At 35.9% G+C, this 17,892-nt stretch overlaps 1 long non-coding RNA gene across 1 annotated transcript; it reads left to right on the top strand.

The window, feature by feature from the left end:
• Window positions 1-1,288: 1,288 nt before the first annotated feature.
• LOC309859153 lies at window positions 1,289-4,336 on the top strand. Its single transcript, XR_014308564.1, has 3 exons — window positions 1,289-1,402; window positions 1,746-1,855; window positions 4,245-4,336. It is a non-coding gene; the product is annotated as an uncharacterized lncRNA (long non-coding RNA).
• Window positions 4,337-17,892: the final 13,556 nt, after the last annotated feature.

The raw sequence follows: 17,892 nt of genomic DNA, 5'->3' as shown, positions 1-17,892 counted from the left end.
CTCACTCTTACTCATTAAGTGGTTTGCATCTGTACAGAAGTTTTTAAACCTGTATAATTCTAATGTTTCAGTTGGAAAAATTACTAATTACTTCATATCACGGGACTTTGAATTTCCTCTAAAATAGTCAAAATTATGGATGTTAAATCTATTCACCCAAAGGATTCCTGGATAAAAGTCTAGATATATGGAGCAATAACATTGCCTTACTTTCCATCATTTAGAGACATTTAGTAAGTGGGGCTTTTCCAGAAGAGAATGAGTAAGGGTCTGAAGATCAAGAGAAACAGTTGAGGGATCTGGGATGAGATGATGCAGAGAGATTTGATAACTGTCTTCAAGTAACAAAAGTACTTCCATATGGAAAAAAAGGATTATAGCTTATTAGTTTAACCACAGAGGGTAGAACTCGGACAAATGAATAAAATTTTAGAGAATTCAGTTCAAAGAAATGCTTTCTAAGAATGAGAACTGAACATTCTTGGAATGGGATCTCATAATAGGTAGTAAATTCTATAGACTCAGACATACTAAAGTTAAAACGTTGGTCAATCCCTTTATCAGATAATGGTAGTGGTGCTGATGAAGTGTGAGAATTGATATCCTTCCAGATTTGCTTATACTGCAGATTCTCTTCTGAGTTCATACATGCTATAAAACATTTAGAGCTTAATTTAATAATTACCAGAGGGCTGAATGTTATTCTTTTGTAATGATGTTAAAATATTACTGTACAAGAAATATTAGAATTTGTAATCTAATCTTCTGGATCTCTCTGACTTGGAGATATTATTGGCAGTGGGGGAAGAGGACAGTCTTGTTATTTATTATTCCAGAGAAGTAAAATTAAGCTATAATTGTCTTAAAGTGTTTCTGCAAAGTATAATTTTCTCATGATGTTCATCATATAATTAAGCAGATTTTTATAAAACATATACTATCTGTTAGTGATATCAATAAATGAAATGGTATTCTAGTCTGACACAGTCTTGCCACAAATACATACTTCAAACTTCCAAACTTTTAAAATACGATAAATATAATTCACTTATCATCTTATAAAAATTAAAAATTTTTGGTCAAATCATGCTTTTATATATAAGATAATCCCTTCATTTTATTTGCCTTGTACCAAATATACAGATGACTACATTACTAAAAAATATTAAAAGGCTTGTCTCTCTCTTTTTTTGTCTTACAGTTGTAGTATACATAGAGTGAAAATTTTAAAAATAATAATCTTTAAAAAGTTTTTTCTTATAATGTGACAGTTATGACCCTAGGAACAGACCATAGATACTATGTTGGTACTTTCAAGAATATAAACACTATATTTCCAAAAACCAAGTCATCCTATTGATCTGTCTACAAATTATGTGTGACACTGTGAGAAAGAAGAGAGGTAAGAAGATGAATTTTTATATTCAAATTCTTGGTACATCGCTTGGGTAGCTGTAGGAACTCAAGTCACATAACGTCTCTGAGTTTTAGTTTCTTAAACTCTAATATGGGTATCATAGTACTCATCAGATGGGTTGATGTAATTACCAGACTTTATATAGAATATAATAATATATAGAATAATATTATATATAATATATAATAATATAGAATATAATAATAATATATAAGAACATAATTCTTAGAGTGCTAGACAAAACTGCATGAGCTTGATCATTGCTATAATTGTATGAGCTGTTACTATTACTATTACTATTATCATTACTTGTTTATCTGTTTTTCAGTAGGCTCCATGTCCAATGCAGAGCCCCAGACAAGACTTGAACTTATGACTCGGAGAGCAAGAGCTGGGCTGAGACCAATAGCTGGACACTTAACTGACTGAGTCACTCAGGTGCCACACTATTAACATTACTTTTTTCCCCACACCCCCCAGTTTTTATTTTTTATTCTCCCCATTTTTTAATTCAATTTAGTTAACACATACTATATTGTTAGTTTCAGTGGTAGAGTTCTGTGATTCATCAGTTGCAATAAGACTCAGTGCTCATTATATCAAGTGCCCTTCTTAATGCACTTCACCCATATACCCATCTCCACTCCAGCAACCCTCAGTTTTTTTCCTATAGTGAAGAGTCTTTTATGGTTTGTCTCTCTCTCTCTCTCTGTTTTTATCTTTCCCTATGTTCATCTGTTTTGTTTCTTAAATTCCACATATGAATAAAATTATGTGATATTTGTCATTCTCTGACTGATTTATTTCACTTATCCCCTAGTTCCATCCACATCATTATAAATGTAAGATTTAATTCTTTTTGAAGGCTGAGTAATATTCCATTGTATATATACACCACATCTTCTTTATCCATTCATCCGTCAGTGGACATCTGTGCTCTTTCCATAGTTTGTCTATTGTGGACATTGCTGCTATAAACGTTGGGAAGCAGGTGCCCCTTCAAATCATTGTTTGTATCCTTTGAATAAATACCTAAAAGTGCAATTGCTGGTCATAGGGTAGCTCTATTTTTAACTTTTTGAGGAACCTGCATACTGTTTTCCAGAGAGCCTACATCACTTTACATTTCCATGAGTAGTTTAAGAGGGTCCCCTTTCTCTACATCCTCACCAATAACTGTTGCTTCCTAAGTTGTTCATTTCAGCCATTCTGACTAGTGTGAGGTGGAATCTAATTGTGGTTTTGATTTGTCTTTCTGTGATACCAAGTGATGTGGAACATTTTTTCATGTGTCTGTTGGCCATTTGTATGTCTTCTTTAGAGAAATGTCTGTTCATGTCCTCTGTCTTTTTCTTGATTGGATTATTTGTTCTTTGGGTGTTGAATTTGATGACTTCTTGGTAGATTTTGGATACTAGTCCTTTATCTGATAAGACATTTGCAAATTTCTTCTCCATTCTGTAAATTTATTTTTTAGTATTGTTGACTATTTCATTTGCTGTGCAAAAGCATTTTATACTGATGAAGTCCCAATAGATCATTTTTGTCTTTGTTTCCTTTGCCTTTGGAGATGTGTCTGGCAAGAAGTTCCTGTGGCCACAGTCAAAGAGGTTGCTGCCTATGTTATTCCCTAGGATTTTGATGGACTCCTTTCTCACACTGAGGTCTTTTATCCATTTCGAGTCTTTTTGTGTGTGTGTATGGTGTAAGAAAGTGGTCCAGTTTCATTCTTCTGCATGCAGCTGTCCAATTTTGCCAACATCATATTTTGAAGAGACTGTATTTTTTCCCATTGGATGTTATTTCTTGCTTTATCAAAGATTAGTTGACCATAGAGTTGAGATTCCATTTCTGGATTCTCTATTCTATTCCATTGATCTATGTGTCTGTTTTTGTGCCAACACCATACTGTCTTGATGATTATAGCTTTATAATACAGCTTGAAGCCCAGAACTGTGATGCCTCCAGGTTTGGTTTTCTTTTTCAATGTTCCTCTGACTATTCAGGGTCTTTTCTGGTTCCATACATATTTTAGGATTGCTTGTTTCAACTCTGTGAAAAATGTTGGTGGTATTTTGAAAGGGATTGCATTGAATGCATAGATTGCTTTGGGTAGCACAGACATTTTAGCAATATCTGTTCTTCCAATCCATGAGCATGGAAGGTTTTTCCATTTATTTGTATCTTCTTCAATTTCCTTCATAAGCATTCTACACTTCTTAGGGTACAGATCCTTTACCTCTTTGGCTAGGTTTATTCCTAGGTATCTTTCTGGTACAGTTGTAAATAGGATCAATTCCTTGATTTCTCTTTCTTCTGCCTCATTGTTAGTGTATAGTAATGCAGCTGACTTTTGTGCATTGATTTTGTGTCCTGCAACTTTAGTGAATTCTTGTATCAGTTCTAGCAACTTTTGGGTGAAGTCTTTGGGGTTTTCTATATATAATATCATATCATCTGTGAAGAGTGAAAGTTTGACTTCTTCTTTGCTGATTTGAATGCCTTTTATTTCTTTTTGTTGTTTGATTGCTGTGGTTAAGACTTCCAGTACATTGTTGAAAAAGAGTGGTGAGAGTGGAGATCCCTATCATGTTCCTGACCTAAGGGAAAAGCCCTCAATTTTTCCCCATTGAGGATGATATTTGCTATGGGTTTTGTATATAGCTTTTATGATATTGAAGTGTGTTCTCTCTATTACTACATGGTGGACAGCTTTTATCAAGAAAGGATGTTGTATTTTGTCAAATTATTTTTCTTAATCTATTGAGAGGACCATAGTGTTTTTGTCATTTCTTTTATTAATATGGTGTATCATATTGATTTGCAGGTATTGAGCCACTCTTGCAGCCCAGGAATAAATCCCACATGGTCCTGGTGAATAATCCTTTTATATGTACTGCTAGATCCTATTGGCTAGTAATCTTGGTGAAAATTTTTGCATCCATGTTCATCAGGAATATTGGTTTGTAATTCTCCTTTTTAGTCTTTGTCTGGTTTGGGGGTCAAGGTAATGTTGGCCTCAGAGAATGACTCTAGAAATTTTCTTTACCCATTTTTAAAGAATCTTTGCAATGGGAGCTGATTGCCTCTGCCAACTCTATCAACTAAGGAGCCTCAGTCATTTCACCTCTAAGATATTGGAGATATCAGATAAAATACACGTTAGTTATGCCATTTATTTATCCTACAAATAAGATTATGTGAAAATGAATTTTGACAAAACAAAATAATAGCCTAGTTATCCAATGCCGTCTCTTGAAGGTTAACACCAATATGGAAAGGAATGAAATGTCTCCAAGTCTATATTTCTTAAAGAAACTTACCAACTCTCCTACCCCAAATCCTGGTACTAGTTAGTTCTTAGCTAAAAGAAAGTTTCAATTTCTAATACACAGGAAATAATATTACATTATTCTCAATGCTGTGTTTTTGCTACTAAAGAAATTAATATATAAAATTGCTAAGTTTTGTGTATATGATATAAGGTAATATTTGGTCCTTTTTCTTAAGAATCTCATAAACTGTTATGAAGAAAAACACAAACATAATTCCACTTATGTCACTTCAAGAATTACTGCATTTTTAAAAAATGATTTCAAGTATAGTTACGTGAGGTAAATGTTTTAAATTTAACTTACTCATTTTCTTCTATTTATTTTTCTTAAAACTTCCTTTCCTCCCATTAACTCTACCTTTTTTCTTCTTTTCTTTTAGTTAAATTTTTTCCTGCTGTTAGATACTGCGGTCTCTGTTGTTTTATAATGTCTGTCCCTACTGTCTCATCTACATTTCACAGAGGAAGTGAGTTAGTTATATTGCAACAAACTAAGAAATCACCTTTGGCAGTTTTCACGCCAGGCACATCTCATAGACCCATCCACTGTTGGTTGTGTTTGGAGACCTATTTCTGCCCCAGTGGTGCTTGCATCATGAGGTTGGCATGACACAAAGCATGGCAACTTATAGCTGCATTTCCCCTGACTGCACTATGGATGTGGCCAGTATCTTGTACACCTAGTCTAGCCTAGATCCCATTATTGTAGGCTTCAAATCCTCTCTTGTACTGATCCTGCTCTGTTACCTCTTCTCTGCCACATCATCCTTGTACATGATGCCCATGTACACAAAATACTAAATATATCTAGAAAAAAATTGATGAAACTAAGTTCATTAATAGTAAAAATTAGAAAGTAAGTAGAAAAAAGTAGAATTGTTACAAATTTGCCATTGTCAATACGTAATGGACTCTCAAAACACTTTGACATTCTTTAATGCTGGCATCCTCACTGGAATTAGTACAACCTTTCCATATGTTCTTTAAATCCTCTGACACACTCTCACACAGATGTTTCTAACACGCTACTTCTCCAACAAATCTGTTAAGTCCACACGTGTACTATCCTTTCTGTCTAATCTCGGAAGTCCCTTCTATCCAAGAATAACACCTCTCTCCATCTGTGCTTTATCCCCATTCTTTCTCACATCTTTTGAACTTCCCTCCATTAATTATTCTCATGCTACTTGTATTTCCTTTTTCTTCATTTTAACTGGCTCCTGACCTTTAATTCAATTCATGGCTGACCTCTCCCATTTTTGTCTTTCTCCTTTTGTGCACAGAAAAACTCATCGGAAGTGTAGACTCATTGCTGCTCTTTTTCTACCTTTCCTGCATTACAAAAAACAAAAAACAACAACAACAACAACAACAAAAACCCACCATTATTACATTGCATCTATACCCACATTCCCACATTTCATTGTACAAATCCTGTCATTTTCTTCAAGTTCTTATACTATTTGGCCTCTATAGCTTTTAATACTCATCAGTCCTCTGAATTTTCTCCCCTGAATTTATCCCTTTTAGCTTCTTTAGTTACTTTTTTTAGAGTTCAGTGGACATTCTTCATTCTTCAATTCATCACTGAAATGTGATTTCTTATGTTCCCTCTCCTGGTTGATTTTCTTTGCTCTTATTATCAAGTATATAATCATACCGAAACACTTATCTCTAGATAAAACTTACCCAAAATCCAGATCTGAATATCATTTGTTAGGGAGCTCTCTTTGGATTCCCCATGTGAAATCCACAACTTGGCAAATTTAAAATGTCTTTCTCCACCAGAGCCCTAACTCTGCTTTTCCAGATTTCATCATCATCTTAGACACCTAAGCTAAAAATCTATAATCCATACTTTCACAACTCAAAGCATGGTCTGTCTCCTATTCCCTCCAGAGAAATCTGTTTAAACTCTAGGGAACATGAATTTTAGATTTCTGCTGCTTTGAAATCTTTTTTTTTTTTTAAGATTTTTATTTATTTATTTGACAGACAGAGATCACAAGTAGGCAGAGAGGCAGGCATAGTGAGAGAAGAGAGAGCAGACTCCCTGCAGAGCAGAGAGCCTGATGTAGGGCTCGATTCCAGGACCCTGGGATCATGACCTGAGACGAAGGCAGAGGCTTTACCCCACTGAGCCACCCAGGCACCCCTGCTATTTTGAAATCTTAAACAAATTCAAGAAATTGTTATTTCTGTCAAAGAAAAAAAAGAAAAGTGAGGTGACTGATTGAAAATTTAGGAGATCCATCAGATTAAATGAAAGAATTTAATAAAATAATAACCCTATAAGATCACTTAAGCAGCATTAAAAATAGTAAAAAAATAGAACTTATATGGCCCTTCTGAAATTGACAATGTCATAGGCATGCTCTTGGAGCTTTTCCAGAATATACAGAAAGAGTCTTTTAAAAATTTTCAGAGTGGAAAAGTTACTAAAAGACAAAATAGAAGAAAAGCTTTCCTGACCTAACAGAGAGATTGAGAGGGCTATCACGAATCTATAAAAATTAATTAAAAGAACAAAAAAAGCCACATCTAGGCTTATACACTTTTTAATTTTAAATATAAATATATACTTCTACTAAGATTCAAGTAGAAAAACATTTAAGAAAAATTTAATGAAAAATATTGGGGATTATATCATTATTTTTTACAAAATGTAAAGGTTCATAATGGCATGGCAGCTAATAATACTACTTCCTTAAATAGCAAACATTTGTTAATTACTTATGTTCCAGAACCGAACCATGCTGCACATTTATAGGCATTATTTTATTTGATCCTCAAAACAACTATAAAACAGATGTTATCATTAGTCATATTCTACAGATGAATAAACTAGGCTTTAGAGAGGTTAGGAAATATGTTCATAGGCACAAAACTATTCAAAAGCAGAGCAGAGACTGGAACAGTCTGCCTGATGTCAGACTGTAATGCCAACCACCATATGGTGGTTTTTAAGATGTGGTCCACAAACCATATGCATCAGAATTTATGCATTCCTACTAGGAATCTGCATTTTAAGGAAATGCAAAGGAATTAAAGAAATTAAGGATTAAATTAAGAATTTAAGGAAATCCTTAATGTTCTATGCACTATGCTATACTTCTATTTATAGGAAGAGAAAAAATGATCCAAGTGCTGTCATAAGTAAAGGCACAGTGAAGACATTATATAGAATTTCTATTTAAAGACTCAGAAAGTAAACAACCTAATTACTTTTCATAAAGAATGGACTAACTGACATATTTTAGTCACCAGAAGCATGAATTAAATAAAGAAATCAAGACTGAGGAAGCAGAAAAGATTGGTAACTATGCTGCTAGTATGTTCTTTGTGGGTAAGTTTCTTAACCAAAAATGGCGTCATCACAGCTCCTATGTCATAGAGTGGGCATGAAGCTTCAGTAAGATAATTCAAAAGATGCCTAGCAAATTAAGAGTATTCTAGAAATAAAGGCTTTATTTTACAGACTTTCAAGCTGTGAGAGAAGGTATTCCAAAAGAATCCATATTTTAAGGAGGTGTGGTTATTAAAAGAATAGTCGTGGATGCACAGAGGGGTTAGCGTGGTGAATCAGAATCCGCATCAGGCCTAGAATTTGGAGATGGGTGTTTGCATTGAACTGAGCAATTGCTACTCAAATTTCTCTCAACATATGTGGCAAGGGGGAGGGGAAAAGGCTGAATGCTCACTTGACTAGTGGTCTTGCTGATTTTGCTGCTTCACAACGAAATCCCTCTAAAATGCTTCTCTTCTGCATCCATGGAAGGTACCCTCATGGTTACCACACCCGGAGGACAGAATATCTCTGACCCTGAAGCTCCTGATACACAGCAGAGGAAGGAAAAACTAACAGGAACCCAGGGTCCGTCTTCAAAGAGCAGCCAGTGGAGATAAAGAGTAGATTACTGATTCCAGAATAAGCTCATAGACTGCCTAGGGACTTTGTAAGTAGAGGTCAAGGTCCTACTGTTATACAGGTAGGGGTTAATGAGCTAGCAAATTAGGATATTAATATTAATGGAGCATCCTTAGTACCCACAGGCTAATGAAGTCTGGGGTCATTTGGGTTATATTAACATCAAACAAAGTGGAATTTTAGGCCAAAGGCTTTTTGCCAGGATAAAGAGAACAATTTTATTGATTAAAGAAGATAAAATCTGTAGTTATTACCTGAGGTAAATAACTTATATCAAAAATATCAAGCTAAACACTACTAAAAATTTAAGGAGCAACTGAAAACATAGCTAAGAGCATTCCTCAGTCTTCGACACATGAAGCAAGAAAAAAAAAATTTAGTCATTTTAGAGAATCTGAATAACATAATTAACAAGATCATACATAACAGGTATGTACATAGGTGTGTGTGTTGATTATACGTATACCAAAATGCTTTTCCTTTTAGGAAATGCTGATATTTAAAAAAAATAAAACAAATCCCTGTAAAGGAGAAATTCTCCAAAGTAGAAAAGATACAGGCCATATTCTGTGAGGAAATGAATTGCATATAAAAGTAATAACAAAAGGATTAAGCATTTCCTAACCACTTGGAAATAAAGCCTGTTAGAATGTGACAGTAGTGAAAAGACTATGTATTAAAATCCTAAGAGAAACATATGCACTAGTAGGAAACTGTCTTTAAAGCTTTTTAGTATTTAGATAATTAAGAAAGAAAATATCCAGTCAACTTCATATATTAAGAAGGGAATCATAAAATAAAAATATTAAAAGAGAAAGCAATTAGTAGTATTAAAAAATTAATGATTTAGAACAAATAGAAGAGACCAATTGAAAACAATCCTAGAGTGTGTTCTTTGGAAAGAACAAAAACTGAACAGCTGAACAGGATTCCCTGATCTTGGGTCTGCCATTTACTAGCTCTGTGATCCAAGTTCTTTAATCTTTGAGTTCCCTTCCCCATCCTATAAATGGGTCTGATAATACCATTCATGGCTTTGTCATTCCTCCTCCTTATATGAAAGTCACCAGTGTCCTCTGAGTCAGGTAGAAGATGTTTTGCTGATGTTGTCCTATTTGGCAAGTTCTTTTGGGAATCTACCCGTCAGTTGCCTTCCCTGTTACAGAGGAGCCTGGTCAGAGTGCTTGTCTGGAAGGATGGGGAATGGTGGTGTCCATGCCGGCTTTTCATGACCCCTTCTCCTCCAAGCAAGCCAGTACTTCCTCAAACCTGTGTTTTTGTAAAGTGCACATTACTGAATACACTCAGGGCCAGGTCCCAGACTGTTCTTTGTAAAGCATGCCAAGAAGAGAGCAGGAGGTTGGGGGCTGAAAGGGGGAACTTTGTTTATTTTCTCCTTGAGATTTTAATTTTGATCTTTGTATGAATGCCAGGTTTGATTTTTAGGTCCAGCTCTCTCTCCTTTCTTCTTTTAACTGCTACTTCCATGAAAAAAAAAAAAAATTTTTTTTTCCAGAAAAGCTTTAGGCATATATAGCCACATGAGCTTGATGCTATATTTTATTTGGTTGAATAGAGTACAAATGGTAGAAGAGGTAAATTAACAAACACTGGGAGAACACCATAGCAAGATCCCATAACTTTTAATGTGGCTTTTCATCTCTCCTTCCATTACTATAATGGAAATTCCTTTAGAAATGTTAGTTTAGTTTATTTAGATTATGTCATTGAAGAGTTTGAAGATAGTTCTAGTTTCACTTAAACTTAGAGCAGTGTTTATAAAACTTCTGTGGGCCTTAAAGAAATAGCTGATGCATTTCCAGGACAGCCAATTTGGAATTTAAGGCAGACCAAACTCCTCACCCCATTTAAATAGATGATTCTCCCAGTGGACAGACGGACTAGTGAGAAGAAGACAGCCAGGTTGGTGCTTTTTTTTTTTTTTTTTTTTTTAACTCTGATAGTCAAAAATAGTAGTTTTTTGGATCACAGACTGTCTAAAACAAATAATTGATTTAACCCCCTTAAATCCTTCTTGGAACAATAAACAAAGGGTCTTTCGTTGAATGCTGGTAGGAAGTAAATTTCTTCTTGAGAGCAAGTTAGTCTTTTGTGAGGAACAAGAACTTTTTAAGGTCCCGAGGATACCATTTAGCAAATTATTGTAGCAGTTTCCTTAGTGATACCCAAGGGCCCAGAAAGATTTAATGAGCCTTCGAAAGTGCCAGAGTTACTTTTAGGGAGTAACTTATAACTGGAGGAATTTAGCTAACTACACTGGAAAGTTTCTTTGGATGGTTTTGTAGATCACAGGCAGATAAAAATGGATGGTTTCTAAATAGAGAAAATTCTTCTCCATGAGATAAGCTTTATTTTATCCTACCAGGTAACACAGCTAAGAATATTATATTTTAGATACAATGCATGTAGTAAAATGCCTTTGAACTGCTTATTGTTTGCCTATATTTATTCTGTTGTCTCAAGATCAATAAGAATATAAGTACCTTCTTTCAGGGTTGCAGAGCTGCTCTGGGATCTAGTATGTTCCTTTCTGTTAAGAGTACGTAAGTCAGAATAAGGTAGTTTGGGTCATGTTATTCATATAGCACTGTGGTTTGGTTTTGACACCTGCCTCTACCATCAAAGGTGAATCTAAATTACAAATAGTGTCTCTTAATTGCCAGGATATTAAGAAATAGGACTTTCTCTCTCCTTATTTCCAACATTCCAAAATAGAAGTAAGTAACTTGGAATAATTCTCAGCACTGCAGGTAAAAACTGGCAAGCGTTTTAAACTGAGGTCAGTACTGAAATGTTATGCCTATTTGGGATCACAATGAAGCCACTGACATATTTATAAATGTAATATAATGTATATTTTATATTTATATATGTATAAATGAATAAAAACAGGTAAATAAAATATTTCTATATAAAAATTATATAGATATATACTGTATATATGTGTGTGTGTGTGTGTGTGTGTGTGTGTATCTCCTCAAAAAAAAAAGAATACCTTAAGGCCATTTTAATTAAATTATAGAGCAGATATTTAAACCTTTTTGGTCTCTGTAGAAAAGGGTAGCATCAAGCATTTTGAAATAAAATTAGACTTGGTTATTCTCCAATCTTTGTTTCTTCATGATTATAACCACATCATAGAAACTTTTTAAAATTTACCTTGCAGAAAGGTGCTAGTTATTAAAGTTTCCCTTTTCAGACAGGATAATCTTGGAATCACATATTACAGGTAACTACAGTGACTCAGTGATTAATTTGCCATGCCAATCTTCCCAGACACTTTAACCTCCTTCAGCGAAAAGAAATACAATGTAAAGAGAATGAAATGACGTTTATTATCCTCTTTGCTTCTCTTTGGAATCCAATTCCTCATGTTTTTCCTTTGGGTGTACAAGTCACAGAAGTAAGAGACTGAATGTTGTCATGAGGAGTACGAGGCATTGTGACCTCAATGGAACTTGTATCTGCTCAGCCACATGGGGCTGACCTAGTCCAAGCTCTTAGCTTATCTCGATCAGAACCCAGGTTATGAAGCTTATGTATGACACGGATCAAAATCTGTGACAAAGGGCATCTGGATGGCTCAATTAGTTAAGTGTCTACCTTTGGCTCAGGTCACGATCCTGGGGTCCTAGGATCAAGTTGGGCAGCAGGCTCCCTGCTCAGTGGAGTCTGCTTCTCCCTCTGCCCCTCCCCCCATTGTTTTTCTCTCTCTCTCATTTACAAAAGTAAATAAATAAAGTCTTAAAAAAAAAATCTGTGACCAAGTAGAATTAGACCAATAACCCTGTTTTTCTGCTAAAACAGGTTTGAGCACTAGTCTCCAGAGACAAAAGCAAGCATCCAAAGTCTACTGTATATTTTCCTCATAAGGTGAATTTAAAAACATTCTCCAAGGGTTATAACTGTTAATTTTTAAATCCCTTTTGCTTTTCTCTTGAAATTAATCTGGTGGATTCCAAATTTTATTGCACTTAGAATCACTTGGGAACGTTAAAATCCTGATACCCAGATTGCATCCCCAAGCAATTAAGCCAGAATGGCTGGAAGTGGAGGCTAGGCATTACTGTTTTTAAAGAAGTTTTTGGCATCCCAGCTGAAACTTTGTAGCTATTAAACACTAACTCCCATTGCCCTTTTCTCCCCAGCCCCCTGGTACCACCATTCTGCTTTCTGTCTCTATGAATTTGACTATTCTGTGTTCCTCCTGTAAGTGAAGTCATACAGTACCTGTCCTTCCGGGTCTGGTTTATTTCAGTTAGCACAATGGCCTCAGGTTGGCCATGTTGTAGTAGTGTCAGACATTTTTCCCTTTTAAAGCTGAATAACATTCCATTGTATGTATAAACTACATTTTGTTTACTTGTTCATCCATCAGTGGGCATTTGGGTTTGACATTTTGGCTACAGTGATAATGCTACTATGAATGTGAGGGTATACATACCTGTTTGAGTTTTTGCTTTCAATTCTTTTGGGTATATGCCTTGAAATGGAATTGCTAGGTCATATCTTAAATCTATGTTTAGTTTTTGGAGGAGCCACTGTATTGTTTTCAGTACCAGCTACACCATTTTACAGTGTACCCCCCAACACACCGTACACGATGGTTTCAATTTCTTGACCTCCTCACTAACAATTTTTTGGTAATAGCTATCCTCATGGCTATAAAGTGGTATAATTTCTTTTTGACAGTCGCTACACTTATCCTTTCCTTTTTTTCCAAGCCATCACCACTTTGGGTTTTAATTCTTCCTTTACACAGCTTAGAACATTATTACACAAGGTGTGGTCTATGGGACACCAGAATAAATACAATCCTGGAGCTTGTTAGAAACGAGGACTTGAAGTTGCCACTCCAGGTTTACTAAATCAGCATCTGCCTTTTCATGAGAGCTCCAGGTTACCCGTACACACATGAAAGTTTAAGAAGCACATTACAGGTCATTTCAGTCCCTCCTGACATCACCTTCAAGACTTTTCCACGTTTGCCTTTCTATTGCACTCACACAACCCTGGGAACTTTGATTAAGATAGGCTTCTTCACTGCTAAAGAATATTCTATCTACAAAACCACACAACCTGGAGGAAGGATGCTGTTGGGCATAGTCATGATTTCAACTACTCATGAACCCTCATCACCTCCTTTTTAAGTGTCCTTTGTACACTTAGGTCACATTACTGAAAAAAGCAGTTCTCATTTGCAGTGCTTTCCTCTTGACATTTCTCAGCCCAACTTGCATTCTTCTCCCTTGAGGAAACAGAGGCTTTCAGAACACAAGCTTCACCATTTATCTCCAGTCTCAACCTCACTCACCTCCTCTGGTGACAGAGAAGGAAACGTTCTTGTTCTTTTCAAGGTTTTCCTTCTCCACTGTGCCCATGACTCTCCATTCTTCCTGTCTCTCCTTCAACCACATCATCAACGACTGCTTGTTCTTCAAAGGCTTTTCCTTAAATATCACTCTCTTAGATTCCTACCTATTGATTTCACCCTCAAGGCTCATTTTTTTGTTTTTTAAGTCTTCAGAGAGTCTGTAAACAAATTATTTTGTCCTGTGGAGTTCCCCTTCAATCACCTCCAGTCATCTGAACTGAAACCTGCCATTCTTTCTGAGAAGTTACTCTTTTCCCTGCTTTCTTCTCAAGTCAATTTATGGCTTCCTTTTCTGAACCTCCATAATAACCGTGCATGACTCTATACAGCACTTACCAAGATGCATTGTCCTTGTTCCTGGGCATGCCTCTAAAACAGAGACAGTGAACAAACAAAACCCAAATATTCTTAGCACCTAACCCCATTTCTGGGATATAGGAGATGTTCCGTAGTGCTGACTGAATGGCTGAACCAAAGAAGTCAGATTCTCCAATGTTTTGACATTCTGGCCCATGGTCAGCCCTGGTTGCAGCAATTTTCTGTCTTCACCAGACTTGCCCCCCAGCTGCTTCCTATGTCTTGCAACCTCGAATGTACCTGTATAATCAGAGGTTATGTTTTTTGGGGACAGAGAACAATTATATAAGACTTAACTTCCTGAAACCATGGTTTTCCTTCATGTACATTAATTTCAAACTTATTTCCTGTTAAATGAGAAAGAAAACTCTACTTTATTTGTAATTTTAATTGGCATGTCAAATATTTTGGGACTTTATAGCTACGAAGTAAAATTGGCTCTCTAATATGAATTTGAAGCAATTTCTTCAGTATTTCTAAGACCAGTATTTCTCAGACCTTAATAAACAAGATTACCTGGGGATCTTGTTAAAATACAAATTCAGATTTAAATTCTGATTTTGTAGGACTAGGTTGGTTATGAGGCTCTGTTTTTCTAATATATTTTGGAGTGGTACCAATCTGGCCTATGGACCACACTTTGACTAGCAACATCTTAGACCATCACCTCATTTTCTAAAATCTCCAGTTTCTATTGTGTAAATTAGATCATTTCATGGTTAAACATAGGAAGTTATATGTTGCTATTTGAAAAGAAAGAGCAAATATCAAATTGTTAGTTGCTTTTCTGATAAATTAGGATTATCACAAGTTAGAAGGGATTGCGAAAAGAGTACCAGAGACAATATTTTTGTTTTTTGTTTTAATACTAAAAGCAATTTCAAACTATAGTAGATTAGTTTAGAGTGATTTATAACTTAAGATTTGAAGCAGTAAAATATAACTTTAAGAAGAGGAGAGCCATGTCACAGGACACAGAACAAGGTCTTACTTTATATTTGGCAGCCTGAGTTAAAATGCAAAGCGTGGCTATAGAGTTGCTTATCTCATTGGGCATAATGCATGAGCACCTATTTGAAGCAGCCTAGAGCAGAAAACAGGATGAGGTATAGAAGCATGTATTAGCTCTTCTCAAGAATGCTGTCTACAACTGCCCCCATTGGCCATACGGAAGGTGCCCTTGGTATTGAGCAGCACAGTGGCTTTGAAGTTGAGCCCAAAGCTCAAGAAGTGTGGCTAGGTAAACTGGTCCTGATTTTAAGCAGCACTATAGTTATAGTCTTAGAAATGGGAGCCCATTGATATTTATTTAGCTGAGCAGGGTAGGAGCCTACAGGGAGATCAGGATCCCCCTAAGTCAGCAGTTCTCCATCCTGACTACACAGAAGAATCACTGGAGTGCATGGAAGGCACCACCCTCCCAAGGCCCACCTTCATAGGTCCTGATGTAACTAGCCTATGGTAAGGCACAGTCATTGGTAATTTTAAGTTTCCCAGGTGGTGCTAATGTACAGCATGGATGGGAACCACAGATTTAAGTGCTCCTAGGATAAAAACCTTCCTTCTCAGATGTGGCAGAACATCTCTCTCTAAAGCTAGACCCTTGATTACAATTTGCAGGCTTAGCTAGGACAATGGTTGTCAAACTTCAGTGGACATCACAATCACCTAGGGGTCTTGCTAAAACTGTTAGTTCATCCCTGGTGGTGCCCTTACAGCTGGTCTAAAGACCTAGGAAGAGGTCTGTTATTGCACCTTAGCTCAACATGAAACCCACCTCATTGTTTTTCTTAAATCTTACTGATCATCTGTGCTAGTTTAGGTGCCCACTTTCTATTGGTTTCTCCTTTTTTCCTCACTCAGAAGCTCAAATATGGAACTTTTTAATTCGGAATCAGACAACTTGGGTATCCTGGAGCTGCTAAGCAACAGATGAAGATTAGTCCTTTAGAGAATTACCACTGATGGTGGTGTTGAGGATGGGGTGGAGGAAAACAGCAAGTAAGGGTGGTAACAGGGACATTGGAGGATATGTACACTTGACAAGGGCAGCGACACTGGGATGGAGGGAAGGAAACTATTCATAAAGAATTAAGGATATTGTTTGTTACCATTGATTGACTGATGATTGTGTGCTATGTTGAGGTAGAAGACAGATCAAGGATAGTTCATTGCAGTCTGTGATTTATCAGCAAAATTTATCGGTGCTACCAAACTTAAAACCTATTAACAATAGTTATGACCCCAATTTAGAGTTTAATCCTTGTCATTACATGGTTTAACATGGAAGTGGTAGGTGTTCCTTACATCTTTTACAGAAGTTGAGGTGATGTATCTAAATTTGACCCTATTCCCCTTTTTTTCTTTTTATAAAGAATCACCTAAAAGCACAGGTGGATATCTAAGATCCTTGATATTTCTCAAAGGAATTGTCATTATGTTCTCACAAGTTAGATTTCTTGGAGGAAGCACATTAATTCTTATATGACACAAAGGAACTTCTATGTAGCTGAGAGTAGGAACCTATCAGACCTCAGAGGAAGAAAGTTTGGAATTTTAGCAGGGCACACCAGAAGACTATGAAGATTTTTCAGGACTGTGTGATTTCTCATTTTTAGCACTCCCTTCTAGCAAATTTTAGATTGTCTCATTCTACTTCTTGGAAATGAACCCAGTAAAATGACAAAGATGCTTAGTGAGCCAAAGAAAACATCTGAAGCTGAATTTTATGTCTTTTATTTTTTCTTTGTTCTAATTGCTAAACAACTTTGTTTTTAAAAGTGAGATTGACATTAAATTAATAGAATGATCTAATCAAGTCCCCTTGGCTTGTAGTTCAGAGAATGCTAAGAAATAAATAGTCGGTATTATATAACTAAATTTTCACATGGCATGATTCATTGCAATTTCCTTTGCATTTTCTGGCTAGAAAAACAATATAGAACCAATAACAACCAAAGAGGAGGTGTCAAGGAAAACAGGAGCTATGAAGTGAAGTGCGCAAGGTTTTTATGGGGCTGCCTGGAAATCAAAATTGTTTGTATAACTCAAAAGAGGTCATCTGATCTGGTGTTCCCAAAATTCCTTATAATATTCACCTAGAAAACAGAAGATGTACTCTGGCTTCTTGAAACACTTTCCATCTTCTAAGGCTACATCTCCTCCCAGCTGCGATCCAGGATGAAGCTACATGAGAGCAAAAGGAATAGCAGTTGGAAATATAACAAGATAAGATGTATAAGGCAGAAATATCCACTGTGAAATCCCAGACATGCAGATGTGATTTGTAATTTCGGTGGTCATTGTTACATGTTGAATTTTAATCTTCATCATTCCTTCCAGAATTACAAATTACAGAATGTTGTAAAAACATTTTAATATTAGCAAAGTTCATGTTCTTTTATTTTAAGTACACGCTACATGAGAGGATATTGAAAGGAGAAAGGAAAATTTCCATATAG

Source organism: Mustela nivalis (genome assembly GCF_964662115.1).
Source record: "Mustela nivalis genome assembly, chromosome: 2".
Classification (NCBI taxonomy): domain Eukaryota; kingdom Metazoa; phylum Chordata; class Mammalia; order Carnivora; family Mustelidae; genus Mustela; species Mustela nivalis.
This window is presented reverse-complemented; position numbering and strand designations above follow the sequence as displayed.